General features: G+C 56.2%; 1 protein-coding gene across 1 annotated transcript in view; it reads left to right on the forward strand.

Moving 5' to 3' along the window:
- The first annotated feature begins 659 nt into the window (after positions 1-659).
- PTPRS (protein tyrosine phosphatase receptor type S) overlaps positions 660-14,790 on the forward strand; it is a 110,933-nt gene continuing 96,802 nt past the window's right edge. The window contains exon 1 of the mRNA XM_070793048.1: positions 660-816. The gene's annotated coding sequence lies outside the window, so the exon portion shown is untranslated. The remainder of the gene's footprint in view (positions 817-14,790) is intronic.

The raw sequence follows: 14,790 nt of genomic DNA on the forward strand, positions 1-14,790 counted from the left end.
AACCCTCATCCGTTTACATCTCCTGCATTGGCAGGCGGCTTTTTTTTTTTTTTTTTTTTACCACTAGCGCCACCTTGGAACCCCCAGAAAGATCCCCGGGCGGGGGTCGGAGGTGGGGCGTTGGGGCGGGGTGTGCCGCCGGGAAGACTGTGCCAGGTGAAGGAACAGCAGGAGCAAGATCTTGTCAGGAGTGAGGAGACTGGAAGAACTGTAAGATGCTGGTTTGGCTTAAGCATGTACACCTGGAATAAGATGGTGGGTGCCGGGGCGGTGAAGTGAGTCTCACAGAAGAGGTTGGAATTTATACAGAAGGCACTGGGAAGCCAGGGCAGAGTCTAGAGCAGGGGATGGCAAGCACCGTGACCTCTGTGCCAAGTGCCCTGGGACTAACGAGGGGACCAGCGGCCAGAGGGGTCCCTGGTGCTGACGCCGCCACCCACGTGTCCCTCGAAGCCCCACACCCCCACGTGCTCCTGCAGCCCTTTAAACGCCCCGGGCCACGTGCCCCCGCCAAGCCGCCTCATTGGCCGAGGGGCGTGGCGGCTGCGCGGCTGCGCAGTGACGCGCCATAGCGGGCCCCGCCTCCGGCCGGCGGCGGCGGTGGCGGAAGGGATGACGTCACCGGCTGGGGGGGCGCGCGAGCCGGCGCGAGGGGAGCGCGAGCCGCAGTGAGTGTCCTCGCGCCGCCCGCCCGGCAGCCCGGCCGGCGCGCGCACGCCGCGAGCCGCTGGCGCTCGAGCTCCGCTCGAATCCCATGCAACAGCCAGGATGTGAAGCGGGGCAGAGCCGGGGGAGCCCAGCCCAGCCAGCCTCCAGGTAAAGGGGGAAAAATAATCATGAATTCGATTCAAAGAAATGCAGGCGCTCCAGTGGGGGTCTTGGAGACGGCAGAGTGGGCAGCGCGCCGGCTTTGTGCCGGGGAAGACTGTACGGCCATTGTGCTCGGAGGATGCTCCGCTGCAGCCGGCTGCACGCCTAGCCGCTGCGCCGGGCAGCCTGCGTCCGAACAATGCCCCTGAGGGGCTAGGCCGGGGTGGGAAGGGGCTGCGGGGTAGGGGGCTCGGCGGGCGGGGCTGGGGGGTTCGCGGCGGGGAGGGGGCTGGGCTGGACTCGCCCGGAGCGCGGCGTTGGAAGCTGCCCAGCGCCGCCGGCTGCACCACCCCGGGCTGCGGGCGGGGCAAAGGCGCGGAGGGAGGACGCGCGTGTGTGCGGAGGGGGTGCTGGCCCCGGCGGCGCCCAGCCAGGCTCCCCGGGCGGGTCCCGGAGGCAGGGGGCGCTGTTCTGGGGCTGGGGGGCGCGCGGGCACCCCGGAGTGGAGACAAGCCCGGGACAGGTGCCTCCAGGTGAGAGCAAGGAGGGCACCGACTGGACGGTGCGCCCAGGGCGGCTGCTGTGCCCGCCGCCTTCGCTCTTTGATCCCCCTCCCCTAGAGACCCCCTACTCAATGCTGTCTCCCCCTAGCGCCCTCTCGGTCTCATCTATCCTTTGGTGGGGGGTGGCCCTCCGCTACCTTGTCTTGCCCCACCCTTTTGCGGACCCAGCGCCCCCTCTCAGATCTCCCAAGTGGGGCAAGACTCAGCCCCCAGCCCCAGGGACCCTGGCGGACAGGCGGGCGCGCGTGCCGGGCGCCCGACCTCCCCTAGGAGCTGGGGGCCCCGTGGGGATCCCGGGAGAGGGGAAGCCGCCCCTTCAGTTGCCAGCCTCGCGGGTTCTGCACGCCCTGGGAGCCCCCTTGGGGGCTGGGAGGAGGGGCGGTGACGTCATCCCTGGGGGCGGAGCCGTCGGAACCAGGTTGAAGGGGGCGCGGGGGGTCCCTTACCCAGAGGGAAGCCCTCCCCCACGAGTTAGAGCGCCGGTACTCTGGGCGCGAGGGTTTCGACCGAGTTACGGCCAAGTTCACCGCTCCTTATGGAAACACTGCCACATTTAGGATTCCACCTGTCCACAAATCCTGGATACTTACCCCACGAAACTCCCCGTAAATCAGAGAACCCCCCCCCTTCAACTGCTTTCTCTCTGAAATTCTCAGAGAATCCCCCCCAACCCCAAGTGGAATCTTTTTTTTTTTTTTTTTGTCAGCCACACTCCCCCCCCGACCCTGAGTCTGGAATCTCCTCTTATGTGATCCTTCCCCCGATTTCAGACCTTCCTCTAGTAGCTTCGTGAATATACAGCTTTTCGGAATGTCCTTTCTTCTGCAGTCCTTCCTTAAATTTAGTCACCCCCTTGGGTCCTCATCCCCCAAACGTACGAACCACCCCAGCGCTTCCATCTGGGGGGTGGTGCCTCCCTTCCCCTTCTCGGGCTCAGCTGGGATTCCCCTGTTCCCCCCATCTCCATCTGCGGGAGTCCTCATTCTGAGCCTGGGGCCCTTCTGTCTCCCGCCAGACCCCTGAAAAACCAGCCTGGGCAACAGCTTGTGAATTGGGGAGGAAGGTGTCTGAGGCGTCCAGGCTGGGCATGAGGACTCTGAGAAACAGGGACAAAGCCGAAGGGTCCTCGAGGGTGTTGAGGTCGGGGTCCCACCCGCTCTGGGCCCCCGGTGGTTTCCCCCGCTGGACTTTGGCGGTTGGGGTTCTGGTCTTCCATCAGTGTTCCCCACTGTTGCTGTTCCGGGGTGCAGGGGGGCGAGGGTCCCTTTTGTTTGGGGCGCCCTGCTTCCCCCTCTTCCACCGGTGAGAAGAGCCAGCCAGCCTGCGACTCTACTCCTGCCGATAGCAGCTGCTGCTGGAGCTTTTATTAATGGCCGAGGGATTGGGTCGATTCTGCCATTTGCATAACGCCCCTCCCCCACCCAGGGTCCCCTTCCTTTGTGCCCCCCTCCCCCTGCCAATCTCGCTTGCCTTCTGTCCCTCAGCTCTCTTCTTCCTCTGCCAGCTGATACTTTGGCTACGGAAGGAAGGCAGCTGGGGCTGGGGGCGGCTGCTTTCCGCCCCCCGTCAATCCCAGAGCCCACCAACTTGGGCCTGGGTCTCCAGCTGGATCCCCATCCCCACTCCCCTGCAATGCCCTCCGAGGGGACATCGCCGGATGCCTGCTGTCCTGTCTCCCTTCTTCCTCCTGCTCCAGAAAGCTTCCTCTTGCCCCATTCCCTGGGCCCGGGGTGACACCTTCAACATGACGGTGCACTTCTGCGTGGGGCCCTGGCCCCCCCAGCCCCCTGGGGACAGCCATCCGCGATTGTCCTGAGAGTTGGTATAATTGGGCTCAGGCAAACAAAACGTCGAGGGAGACCCGGCCTGCCTGGTGAGCTCATGCGCTTTTCTATTCCTGCCACCCAGTCGATGACATCGGCCCCCCAGGGGGTGAAGAGGGCTGGTGCTGTCATGTCAGTACCCGTCCTGCCAGGAGAGGCCAGGCCTGGCCCACTCCCCATTCTCTGCAGAGGTGGGGAGAGGGGCGGAGACATGGGTCATTCTGATGTGGCCAGGGTATGGCATTGGAGGGTGCTGCTGGGGTGCAGGCCAGCATCCTTGGGGTGAACCCTCTTCCCCCATGATCCCGTGCCTTGAGGTGGGCACAGAGGGAGGGCACTGCCAGCCAGGTGCCCGCTTGCCGCCCGCACAGGAATGGTCACCCACTGACGGTGCCTCTGTTTCTAGCTCCTTGGATCATTACTAGCGCCTTTCTTTTTCCCCTGTTTCCCTGGGGGATCCCGGGCATCTTTGCCTGTCTGGAGGCCCCATTCAGAGACCTGAGGCATTTTTGTCCCAGCACCGGAGCGGTGGCTCTGGGCTGAGTTGTCAGAGCAGGTGGAAGGGGAGAAGCTCCTGGATGTCAGGAGTTTAGCAGTGGCATCTGCGGGGGACAGTTCTGGAACCATGACTGTGTGTCCATTTTCTTTGGGCCACTGAGAGTGTGGGGGTCTGCCTGGCCTCCCCTAGATCGGGATCGGTCTAGGGGACAGCTCCACCTCTCCTCAGCAGACGGCTTTCCATGGATGACTCAGTTTCCCCTTCTACCGTCTGGGTGGGCAAGGAACAGCCCGTCACAGGTGTTGGAGCACCATGCATCTCCAACTGCCGCTCCCAGGAGCCAGGAGCCAGGTGCCAGGAGACCTGTGGCTGTGCTGATTACTCCAGCCTGAAGGATGGTCAGAGAGGTGGCCGGGCAGGGAAGGATTGGGTAGGGCCTATATGGCTCCGAGACACAGCCCCCCACAGCCCCAAGTTTCGCCTGCTTCCTGTGACTTCAGTGCAGCCGCTGCTTGGAGGGGGCGGGCAGGGGGCGCACCACCGATAGAGTTCAGGATGGAGAGGAAAACCCTAAAAATAAAGACGGATATTTATAAACCTGGCGGGTTTGGGGGATAATTGACAAAGCTTAACGTTTTCAGCTGAAAGCAATTCCCACCCCCCACCCCCCTTTACAACCCTTACTGCATTAGATTCCATTTGTTAGAGGCATCCGGAGCCAGAGGAAGGTTCTTGGGAAGTGCAGCGGCCTGGCAGGCTCCTTGTGGGCCGTGGCGTCCTCTCTGGGGGCGGTGGGGGCTTGCGCTTCTGGAGAGACGCAGGGGGCCTGGCCAGGGGCTCCGAGACGCCACCCCGCTTTCCTCTGCACCCAGAACAGCCTTCTGGCACACCCTCCGTGGGCGGGCGTCCCGTTTCCCAGAATTTACAAGGAGGAGGTGCCCCTGTCTTGCCCTTGCTCTGTCCTTCCCCGCCGCAAAAGATACCCTGCGGGCAGCGGTGGGGGGGATGTGGAGAGACCCCAGCTGCCCACCAGGCAGGGGGCTCACAGTGGGGACAGGTGACAAGGTCCAGGTGCCAAGCCAACAAAACCCTCTGTGGGGCTGTGGACAGAAGAAAAGCCACACCACTGCGCTGGGGAGAACAAGGGCTTTTCAGATGGTTTTAAAAATTTGGTCTGACTTCTGTCTGGAACCAGAAAGCTCCTGGCTTGTGGCTGGAGAAGATGGAGTGCTGGTTGGGGCAGGGCATGATTTTAAGTGCGTGTCACCCCATCACAAGGACAGATAGCCTGGACCCAGGCAGATCATAGCTTGAGATGTACAGGAAATGATGACACGTGGGTCTTTGAACCCTGTGGTCCAATTTGCCATCCCCTCTGGGCTTCTCAGAGAAGGCAATGGCCCCCCACTCCAGTGCTCTTGCCTGGAAAATCCCATGGATGGAGGAGCCTGGTGGGCTGCAGTCCATGGGGTAGCTAAGAGTCAGACACGACTGAGCAACTTCACTTTCACTTTTCACTTTCCTGCATTGGAGAAGGAAATGGCAACCCACTCCAGTGTTCTTGCCTGGAGAATCCCAGGGACGGGGGAGCCTGGTGGGCTGCCGTCTATGGGGTCGCACAGAGTCGGACACGACTGAAGTGACTTAGCAGCTGGGCTTCTAGACGCTTACGGGTTTTGGGTTTTGAGTATAGTATTTGGATACCCCCCCACCCCCCACCCCCACCCCACTCCCTTCTCTCCTTTTTCTTTAAGGAAAGAAAAGGCAGACACACACACAAAGGAAGAAAAAACAAAGAACCCCGCCGTACCATTTCTGTCTTGTTGCTGGCTGATATTTCAGAAGTGTTGGGGTGGGGGGTTGTGCGTGGGGAACATGAAAAAACCAATTGGCTTACACTTCTGCAAAGGCGAAAATTAAGGAGTGGTGGGAGTGACTCACGGACAGGCCCCGACTTTCTGTGTTGCTTTATTTTTGTCTCTTCCCTGCTCTGGGGAACTACCCTACCTCTCCCCCCACCCCTCCCCCGGGTCTGGCCGGGGTGGACCTAGGGATTGGTGCTATTCTGGGCTGGCTATGGAATCCCATTTTGGTTCCCCCGGTCCTGTGGAGGCCCAAAGGATTCTATACCTGAAAACACACCCAGGTCTTTTTTTTTTTTTTTTTAGGATCCCTGCACTCCCATGTTCCCATGGATTCTCCCCTGATCCAGGGGCTTGGAACTCAGGTTTCTGGGTCACACTGACCCTGCTCCCATAAATATCCTGATTTTGAAGGAGCAGATTTTGTCCAGAACTCCCTGGATGGTCCCTGTTTTTGAGGTTTTTTCATTTTTGATTTTTTTTTTTTTTTAATCTTGACTGTTAGATTAGTCCCTTGTTGGAAGGCCAGGCCTTAACCCTCCTAGGAAAACTGAAAAATCTCAATTTTTGGTTTCCCAGTCGTCCCCTTTCTCCCTCTTCCTCTCTGTGTGGCATCACCTCTGTTCCTTAACGTCTCCGTAGGAGCCTCATCTCTTGCAAAAGTAGGAAATGCCTCTGGCTTAGGGGGTCCTGGGGCTTCCCTGGTGGCTCACATGGTAAAGAATCTGCCTGCAATACAGGAGACCCAGGTTTGATCCCTGAGTTGGGAAGATCCCCTGGAGAAGGGAATGGCAACCCACTCCAGCATTCTTGCGTGGAGAATTTCATGGAGAGAGGAGCCTGGCGGGCTACAGCCCTTGGAGTCGCAAAGTTGGACACGTCTGAGCAACTAACACTTTCAGGGGACCCTGACTTCCAGCACCCACCCTGCTGTGCATACTTGGGCTGGTTGGTTGACTTCTCTGTGCTCCTTTGTCCCTAAGATCAGAGAGCAATCACAGCCTGCCTTACGGCGAGCCCCGACAGGAGATACTGTAGGTAAACAGCCTGCCTTGGCTCTTGGACATGGCCGTTGCTGGCTGCATTCGTCTTACGATGGCCCAGCCCCCGAGTGGTGTCTTGGCCTCTGTCACAGAGGGCTGGGACCCTCCGATGGAGGTGGGCCAGGTGGAGAGAAGCCAGGAAGATGCTCTATTGCCATGCTGTTGCGTGGGTAATTGAGTGTTGGTGAAAATTCAGGGGTTCTGGGAAAGGGAGGTCGATGCGTCTGTGTGTGTATAATTTAACGCCACTTATAATTAACCCCATGATCAGCAAATGGGGGGATGTCGGGGAATAATAATAGCTAATCCGACTTATTTGGAGCTGGCGCCCATTCCAGGTCCCTTGCTGAGTAAGCACCTTAGGAGTGTGCTGGGAACCCCATTTCTCAGACAGGAAAACTGAGGCACACAGAGAGGTCTTCACTGCCCTCGGGTCACACAGCCCACATGTGAGAGAACCTGAAATCTTACCCAGGACCAGCAGCTGCCAGAACCTGAAGTCTTAACTCCTGGGAAGGAGTGAGGGGGCCTCTAACTGCCCCATTGTCAGAGAAATAGCTTTGATGACCATTCCCCTGCGGGGTACACTGGAGAGTCACTGTGGAGACCCCAGGGCCCCCAGCTGCCTCCCTCAGAGTATGGACTCTGTTCTGAGGTAGTTTGAGTTCAAATTATGCCTCTGCCACTTGCTGGCTGTGTGACCTGGGGCAGTTTGCTCAACCTCTCTGTGCTTCCTTTTTCACATCTGTAAAGTGGAGAGGCGATGCTCTCCACCTTGTAGGGTTGTTGGGAGAATCAAACGAGTCAATGTGTGTTAAGTGATGTGTCAATATGTAGCCAGACCTGCCTGGTGGGGGTTCCCCAGCAGCATCCTCCCCAACCCCTGGAACCCTCAGCCCCTCATGGGGTCGAGCATGGGAACAATGTCAGGATGACTCAGCCACTGCAAACTGGGGCGTTCCCCGTCACTGGCTGCCTAATCAAGGCCACCCCATATCTGCGGCAGGACTGGGCCAGGCGCCTGGCAGGATCTGAGCCATAGGAGGCCAGGTGAGGCAGGCAGGGAGGGCAGGTGGCTGCCTCGGGGATCTGGGCGCTCCTGAGACCCCAGGCAGTGGTCCCCCAACTTCCAGAGTCTGTGGTGAATCTAGGTGAGTGCCTAGGGGGAGGTCCCTGAGGATTCAGGGCTGTGCGGGCTCAGCTTTGGCTTCAGATCTGCTGAGAGGTGCTCAAGTTTATCAGCTTGGTGTGCCAGCCTTCATTCATTCACTTGCCAATTCATTCAATCGTTCATTCATTCAGTCAGTATTTGTTGAATAGTGGTGGCCAAAGAACTTGAGAGCCAGACCCTAGGTTCAAATCCCAGCTCTGCTGCTCACCAACTGTGGGACCTCAGACTATAGACGTAGACCTGTTGGGGAGCCTTGGACTGGGTGTGAAGCCACCGTGTGCCTCAGTGTCCTCATCTGTAAAATGGGATCTTTGCTTCGCTTACGGACGAATATGTGTGGGTAGACTGAAAGCACTTGGTGTGTTCTTTCACTTGCTTTCTTTTTGTAAATAAAAGCAAATGAAAATAGAATTTAGGAGATACAGCAGTAGACAAGGCGGGCTCGGCCCTCCATCCCTTGGACCCTGTAGTTTCTCAGGAGAGACAGTGAGTACATAAATAAGCTAGTACATAAATAAATAACCCTAAATAAGTAGGGTTCTGCGGAGATTGGAAATTCAGTGGCCCCCAGCAGGTCATGGGGCCACTATTTTGTCTGGGAGTGGAGGGGGGCTTTCTGAGTTGAACAGGTATTAGGAACACCGGGTGCAAAGCTGAGAAGGCAGGCATGTGACGCTGTGTGGCAGGGGATGAGGGAAGCGGAAGAGAGAGGTAGGTGACCTCAGGGGGTCCTGACCCTGAGAGGTTCGCATGGCATTTTCCACACATGCAGCTCGAGTTTGCTGAAAGCTCCCCAGAACTTGGGTGCAAAGATCATTGCTAGTGGAGACCTGGGAACTCTGCAAACACCTCCAGGAACAGCTCTCAGGCTGAGGCCCAGAGAGGCAGGGGGACTTGCCCAAAGCCACACAGCCGCACCGACCTTGCTTGTGTGCCTGCTGGGCTGAGCCTCCCACTAGAAGGTGGGCTGGGTCTCTTCACACTGGTCTAGAGAAGAAGACCGAGGCAGGAAGACTTGGCAGAAACTTCATTGTCTTCTTTTTTTTTTTTGGCTGCGCCGCATGGCGTGTGGAATCTTCCCTAAGCAGTGATTGAACCCGTGCCCCCTGCAGTGAAAGCTCGGAGTCTTAACCCCTGGACTACCAGGAAAGTCCAGAAACGTCATTCTTAACCCCCACGGCCCATCAGGGCTGGAGAGGTCATGCCAAGGGGACACTGGACAGAATTCCCCCAACCCTGGTCTTCCTGGTTCTCCAAGAAAAACCAGAAATCTGGATTTTTTTTTTTTTTACATGAAATTGCCCTATTTTTCCATTCTCAGATCATTCTTTTCCTTACAACACCTTCATTTGCCGCTTGCATGGGCTCAACCCCTCGCTTGCCATCCCCAGGGCTCAGTCTCCTGGGCTGTGAAATGGGCTGAAGGCTCGCAGCCACCTGGAGGGGTTATTTGAAGGTAGCGATGCTGTTCCTCCTGGGGAGGGCTGAAAACAGGGCCTGGGCCAGCGGGCCACGCTCGATAAACGTTGGCTCTGATTATATTAATATTGGTCATAATGATAAACTTGACTGAAATTAAATGCTGTGCCGGCTGGTCTCACGGGGCAGTGCCGTGAATTACCTGCTTGCCGCAGGACCTGTTCCTCTCTTGTATTTTCTGGAACGTACCTATTCGCTCTCGGGGCTGGGGCACTGGGTCGCCTGTATTATCTGTGGAGTTCGCTGCGGGGGTTCTCAGCCTGGGGTGATTTTGCTCCCCAACCTCAGGGGGACACAGGGTGAAGTCTGGTGACATCTGTGGTCATCACAACTAGGGGATGCTCCTGGCATCCAGTGGGCGGGGTAGGGATGCTGCTCCACACGCCACAGCATCTGGGATGCCCCCGACCCCCAGCCCCTGCAACAGAGAATGACTGGGTTCTAGATGTCAGTCATGCTGAGCTGTGGAAAAGCTGCTACGTGCTCCACAGCCCAGGTGGTGAGAGAAATCAGGCAGCTGGGGTATTATGGGCTTATCTGTGAACGTCCGCCTCCCGCGCCCTGCACTGCCTTCCTGGACTCGAACGTTGAGATCCCAAACGGGTTCCCGCAGCCCACCTGTCCCGGCCCCCATGGCCCAGTTGATCATCGCAATCGGGAAACTGCCCCTGATGCATGGGTTCCTGGGGTTTTCTGGAGATAGTGGTGGATCTGGGACGCCAAGGGGCTGCCATGGCCAGGTCTTTCCTCTTTTCCCTACCTGGTCTTTGGAGGCCAGAGTGCTAAGTTCGAATCCTGATACAGGCCCTCCCCGGCCGTGTGAGGTCACCCCTTCTTCCTTCCCCCAGCCTCACTTTTCTCATCCAGGAAATGGGGACATGTCCTGCTTGCTGCATCAGGAATTAAACACCGTCATGTGGATGTGGGGTCTGGCGCCCAGGGTACACTGTGTGTGTGTGTGTGTGTGTGTGTGCTTCAGTTATGTCTGACTCTTTCCAACTCCATGGACTGTAGCCCACCAGGCTCCACTGTCCATGGGATTTTTCCAGGCATGAATACTGGAGTAGGCTGCTATTTCCTCCTCCAGGGCTTCTTCCCGACCAGAGATCAAACCCAAGTCTCTTGCGCGTCCTGCATAGGCGAGTGGATTCTTCTTTACCACTAGCGCCACCTGGGAACACAAGCAGGGACTAAATGACTGTGGCTTCATCTCTCCTCCCCGCCTCCCTCCACCTGTCTTCACAAACCACGGGGGGGGGTGGGGGAGATGTGGATGGAACCCCGCATCCACAATTTCCCAAACAGTTACAACAGAGGGGAAATAAACCAGTATTACACGCGGTCCCTGGTTGTAGAGTCTACACTGCGTGTCTGATCCAGGGCTCAAGCTTCGCTGAACTTCCTCCTTTCATCCTTAGAACAGCTCCGAGAGGCGGCAGATGGAGGCAGCTGAGGCACAGAATAAGGACGAGGAACTGGCTCACTGGAGCCTTTTCCCAGGGTTGCCTGTGTGCATTTTTGTGCTCACAGAGGGTCTGTACTTAGTTGAATGCTCTGCTGTTGCTTTCTTGAAATGGTTAATAATTTTTGCAGAAGAAGGCTCTGCGGTTTCATTTCACAGGTAGCTGTTATGTAGCCAGAAGGTTGGTCGCAGATGAAGGGGCGTCATTGTCAGCCGGTCTGGGTTCAAGGCCCGTCGTTGCCTCTTACGAGCTGTGTGACTTCAGGCAAGTTGCTTTGCCTCTCTGGATGGTGCGCCCAAACCCTTCTTGCCATCCAGTCCCCTGCCGGCTTCTCTGCCCTCTCCCTTCTCACTCATTGTGCATCAGCCACGCTGACCTTTCTTTCCTTTCCACCTCCAGGCCTTTGTCTTTGCTATTTCCTCTGCTGGGCATTCCATTTCTGGCTGGGCCAACCCTATCCGGCCAGTGTTCCCCAGTAGCCTTTTTATTGGCCTGGCCAAAAAAGGTTCATTCGGGTTTTTCTGTAATACCTTACGGAAAACACCCGAACAAACTTTTTGGTCAATATTTCACTTCCTTAGCTGCTGTTTTACAGCCCGTCTGACCCCCTTTTCAGGATGGGAGCTCTACCAGGCTGCATCCCCCAAGACCATCCTGCAAGACTCTTGAAAGCTGCCCTCCTGTGCTAGAACCAGCGTGTCTAATTGTCCAGATTAGATGGGTCATGGCTGGGAAAACCCCACATCAGCAGCTCAAACGCCCTGTCTCAGCTCCCTTTGCCCTGGGCAGGGCTGCTAGAAGACCCACGACCTCAGTGGAGGTGCTATGTGACTTCAGCCACTCGCTTGCCCTCTCTGAATCGCCTCATCCCTGAGCTGTCTGGTGCAAAAGCTATGGTGAATGGCTATTGAGAGCCAGGCCCCCTGGAGACAAGTGTCATGGGGTCAGGGAACCCTGAAACAGTCCAGGAGGTTTCCTATCTCTTGAGAAGATGAGAAACCCAGAGGAATACAGGGGATCCCCAGAGGGCATAGTAGCTGGGCCAGGAAATTTTGAGACTCCACTAACCCTGCTGTTCATTGATACCTTGTACATTTAGCCAGAGCAAACTCTGGGAGATGGTGAAGGACAGGGAAGCCTGTCGTGTTCATGGGGTTGCAAAGAGTCGGATACGACTAAGTGACTGAACAACAACAACATTCAGCCAGATAGGTAGAGAAGTCACCGAGATGCCCCTAGGAATGGGCCCAGCTTTCCATGGGGGATCACATTTGGCATTTGAAGAATCTGCATTCGCGCCTTGGCCTTCTGCAAAGCATGACTCTGGGCTCCTGGAGTCTCCTGACTGAACCTCAGTCTCCTTGTCTGTAAAAGGGAAACAAGACTGTTTTGAATGATCAGAATGGTCTGTACCAAGTCTGCTTGGAATGTGCTGGCATGGTGAAGATGTAACAGGCTAAACATCGTAAGACACAGTATAGTAATGAATGCCTTCTCCAGGCACATCAGGGGGCCTGCAGATGGAGCTTTGGAGGGGGGCAAAGGGTTTGGGAGTCCTGAGAACAATTGGGCTCAAGTCTGGCTTCTCCCAGCAGGGTTGAGTCTCCTGTTGCAGTGCCGCCAGGAGCTGGGGACCAGCCCCAGGCAGACAGAACCACAGGCCATGCCGGTGCTGTGATCCATGGTGGCAGGAGGCCCACCTCAGGACCACTGAGCCACGGTGGGGAAACCAAGTCACACCTCTGTGGCCAGAGCCCCAGGCAGGTCTTGGGGGGCGGGGGTAAGTTCTGTGCCACAGTCACCCAATGAGATGCAGTGACCTCTCTAGATTCCCCATCCAGAGCTCTCTGAAACACCACCCAGACGTGTGCCTTTTGCCCTCACCTCCCTGGTCCTCCTAGAGACTTGCTGTGTGTATGTATTAGTTGCTCAGTCATGTCCGGCTCTTTGCGACCCTATGGACTGTAGCCTCCCAGGCTCTTCTGTCGATGGGATTTCCCAGGCAAGAATACTGGAGTGGGTTGCCATTTCCTTTTGCAGGGGATCTTCCCGACCCAGGGATCGAACCCAGGTCTCCTGCATTGCAGACAGATTCTTTACCGTCTTAGCCACCTGGGAAGCCCCATCAGGGAAGACTTGGTAGTTTTCTTGAAAACCCATTCTCTCTGAAAAGTTAAAAAAAACACTTGATTTGTTTAGCTTCACCAGGTCTTGGTTATGGCACGTGGGATCTTTGTTAAAGCATGTGGAATCTAGTTCCCTGACCAGGGATCGAACCTGGCTTACCCCCTGCATTGGGAGCATAGAGTCTCACCCACTGGACCACCAGGGAAGTCCTTTGAAAACTCAGAGAAGAAAAATTTGTCTTACTCTCGTCAATGGGCAACCTGGTATGTCCTTGACATAAGAAGGCAGAACCTTTAAAATAAATGTAATGAGAGCAAAAAAAAGAGAGAGAGAGAAAATGACATTAAATCATCCTGCTGCCGCCACAGGCTTAGAGCAGAGGCCAAGGGCTACTGAGGCGTTAAAGCCCAGTTAGCACCCACTGGAGACTTCCAGCCTTGAGGAGGCTGGAAAAAGCCCGGGAGGGGAAGGGCCCCCTTACTGGTGGAGTCCATGTGGCTGCACACAGCTATGACTGTTTGGGGGTCTCTACCTTCACACCAGGGTCCTGGGACTCTCGTATGTGTGTCTGAGTGTTCCTTCTCAACAGCCTCGGGAGAAGGTTATTTCTCCCTGAATTCAATTAATGAGCCTATTAAAAACTATTTATTTTCCCTGACAGTTGTTTACTGAGAAGAAGGAGATAAATTGGCTGGGCAGCCTCACCAGGCAGGCACGAGGTGGGACGGGAAATGCCTGGCGCCTTGGGCCCGGGTGCTTAGCCAGCTGGACCTGGCTAAGGGTGGACCACAGGTGGGGCCCTGCCTTCCGGACGGCCCCTGAAACACAGAGCCTGAACTTAAGCTGCAGCTGCAGTTTGCAACCTTGGGGTCTTTGGGGAGGCGGAGCCTGGGATGAGTGAAAAGCATCCTGGAGTGGAGGGTTTCATGTTTGTGGTGGGGGAGAGTCTTTCAAAACCCCTTCTTTCTCCTGCACAGCAGTTGAAACCTTTGACTTTGGGGGGGTACATAGCTACCTGATGGGGAAAAAAAAAATCCAAACATTTCTGAGTATACCTTGCAGCTGTCTGTGCTATATGATTCAGTTCTGACCAGTGGGATAAATGAACAGAATTTCCTGGAAATGCCTTCAAAGAGAGGTAGCACATGCTTCCTTCTACCCTACTTCCTGCCCTAACTGGAATACGGAGGTGATGGTAGGCAACCAGGCAGCCATTTTGAACTGTGAGGCAGGTTCATGGCTAAGAATGGGAGATCAGAGATGGAAGGAGCCTGGACCCTGATGATTAGGGGTGGGCAAAATAGCCCTGAGAGGTCCACCTGGGAGCTTCCTGTATGTGAAGATAGAAATTATGCCTCTCCAGTGAGTTTTGTTTTGTTTTGTTTTTTTGGACATCTACAGCCCAACTCGATCCTAATAGCATCAGTAGGTGAGCCTCCGGACACAGCACTTTCCTTCTTTCTCTCCTTATGTCTCTGCTCATTTTTAAGTGAGGCTTCCTCCCAATCTCTATTGAGGTTTGCAAAGTTATTATTTGTGAAGTAACGTAAGGTTGTTAATTGCAAAATTCGCCTCCCCACCTGGCTCCGCATCCTTCCTGCTCTGGCTCTGCTTTTACTGGAAGCACTGTTGCATCTCTACTTCACATTCCTCTTACTCACCATCTACCTCCTTTCTTGCTGTCTGCTCTACTGTGTCCACAGCAGCACCTGTGCACAGTAGGGCCCCCTGAGAGATTTGCTTACCCAGGTCTCCATTCACAAGGCAAGAAACGGGGCTCTGAGATGCCTCAGGTCTTCCAGCTGGCTGGTGGCAGTGCCTGCATTGGTAGCAACCGAGCAGGTGGCTCCCGAGTCCTCCCTTTTCACTTGTTTGTGTCCCCCCGCCCCACAGTCGGCCAGTTCGGGCTGCTCAGCGGCTGCTCCTGATCCTTCCTCTCGCCCCCGCGTT

The sequence above is a fragment of the Bos indicus genome, chromosome 7 (assembly GCF_029378745.1).
Source record: "Bos indicus isolate NIAB-ARS_2022 breed Sahiwal x Tharparkar chromosome 7, NIAB-ARS_B.indTharparkar_mat_pri_1.0, whole genome shotgun sequence".
Classification (NCBI taxonomy): domain Eukaryota; kingdom Metazoa; phylum Chordata; class Mammalia; order Artiodactyla; family Bovidae; genus Bos; species Bos indicus.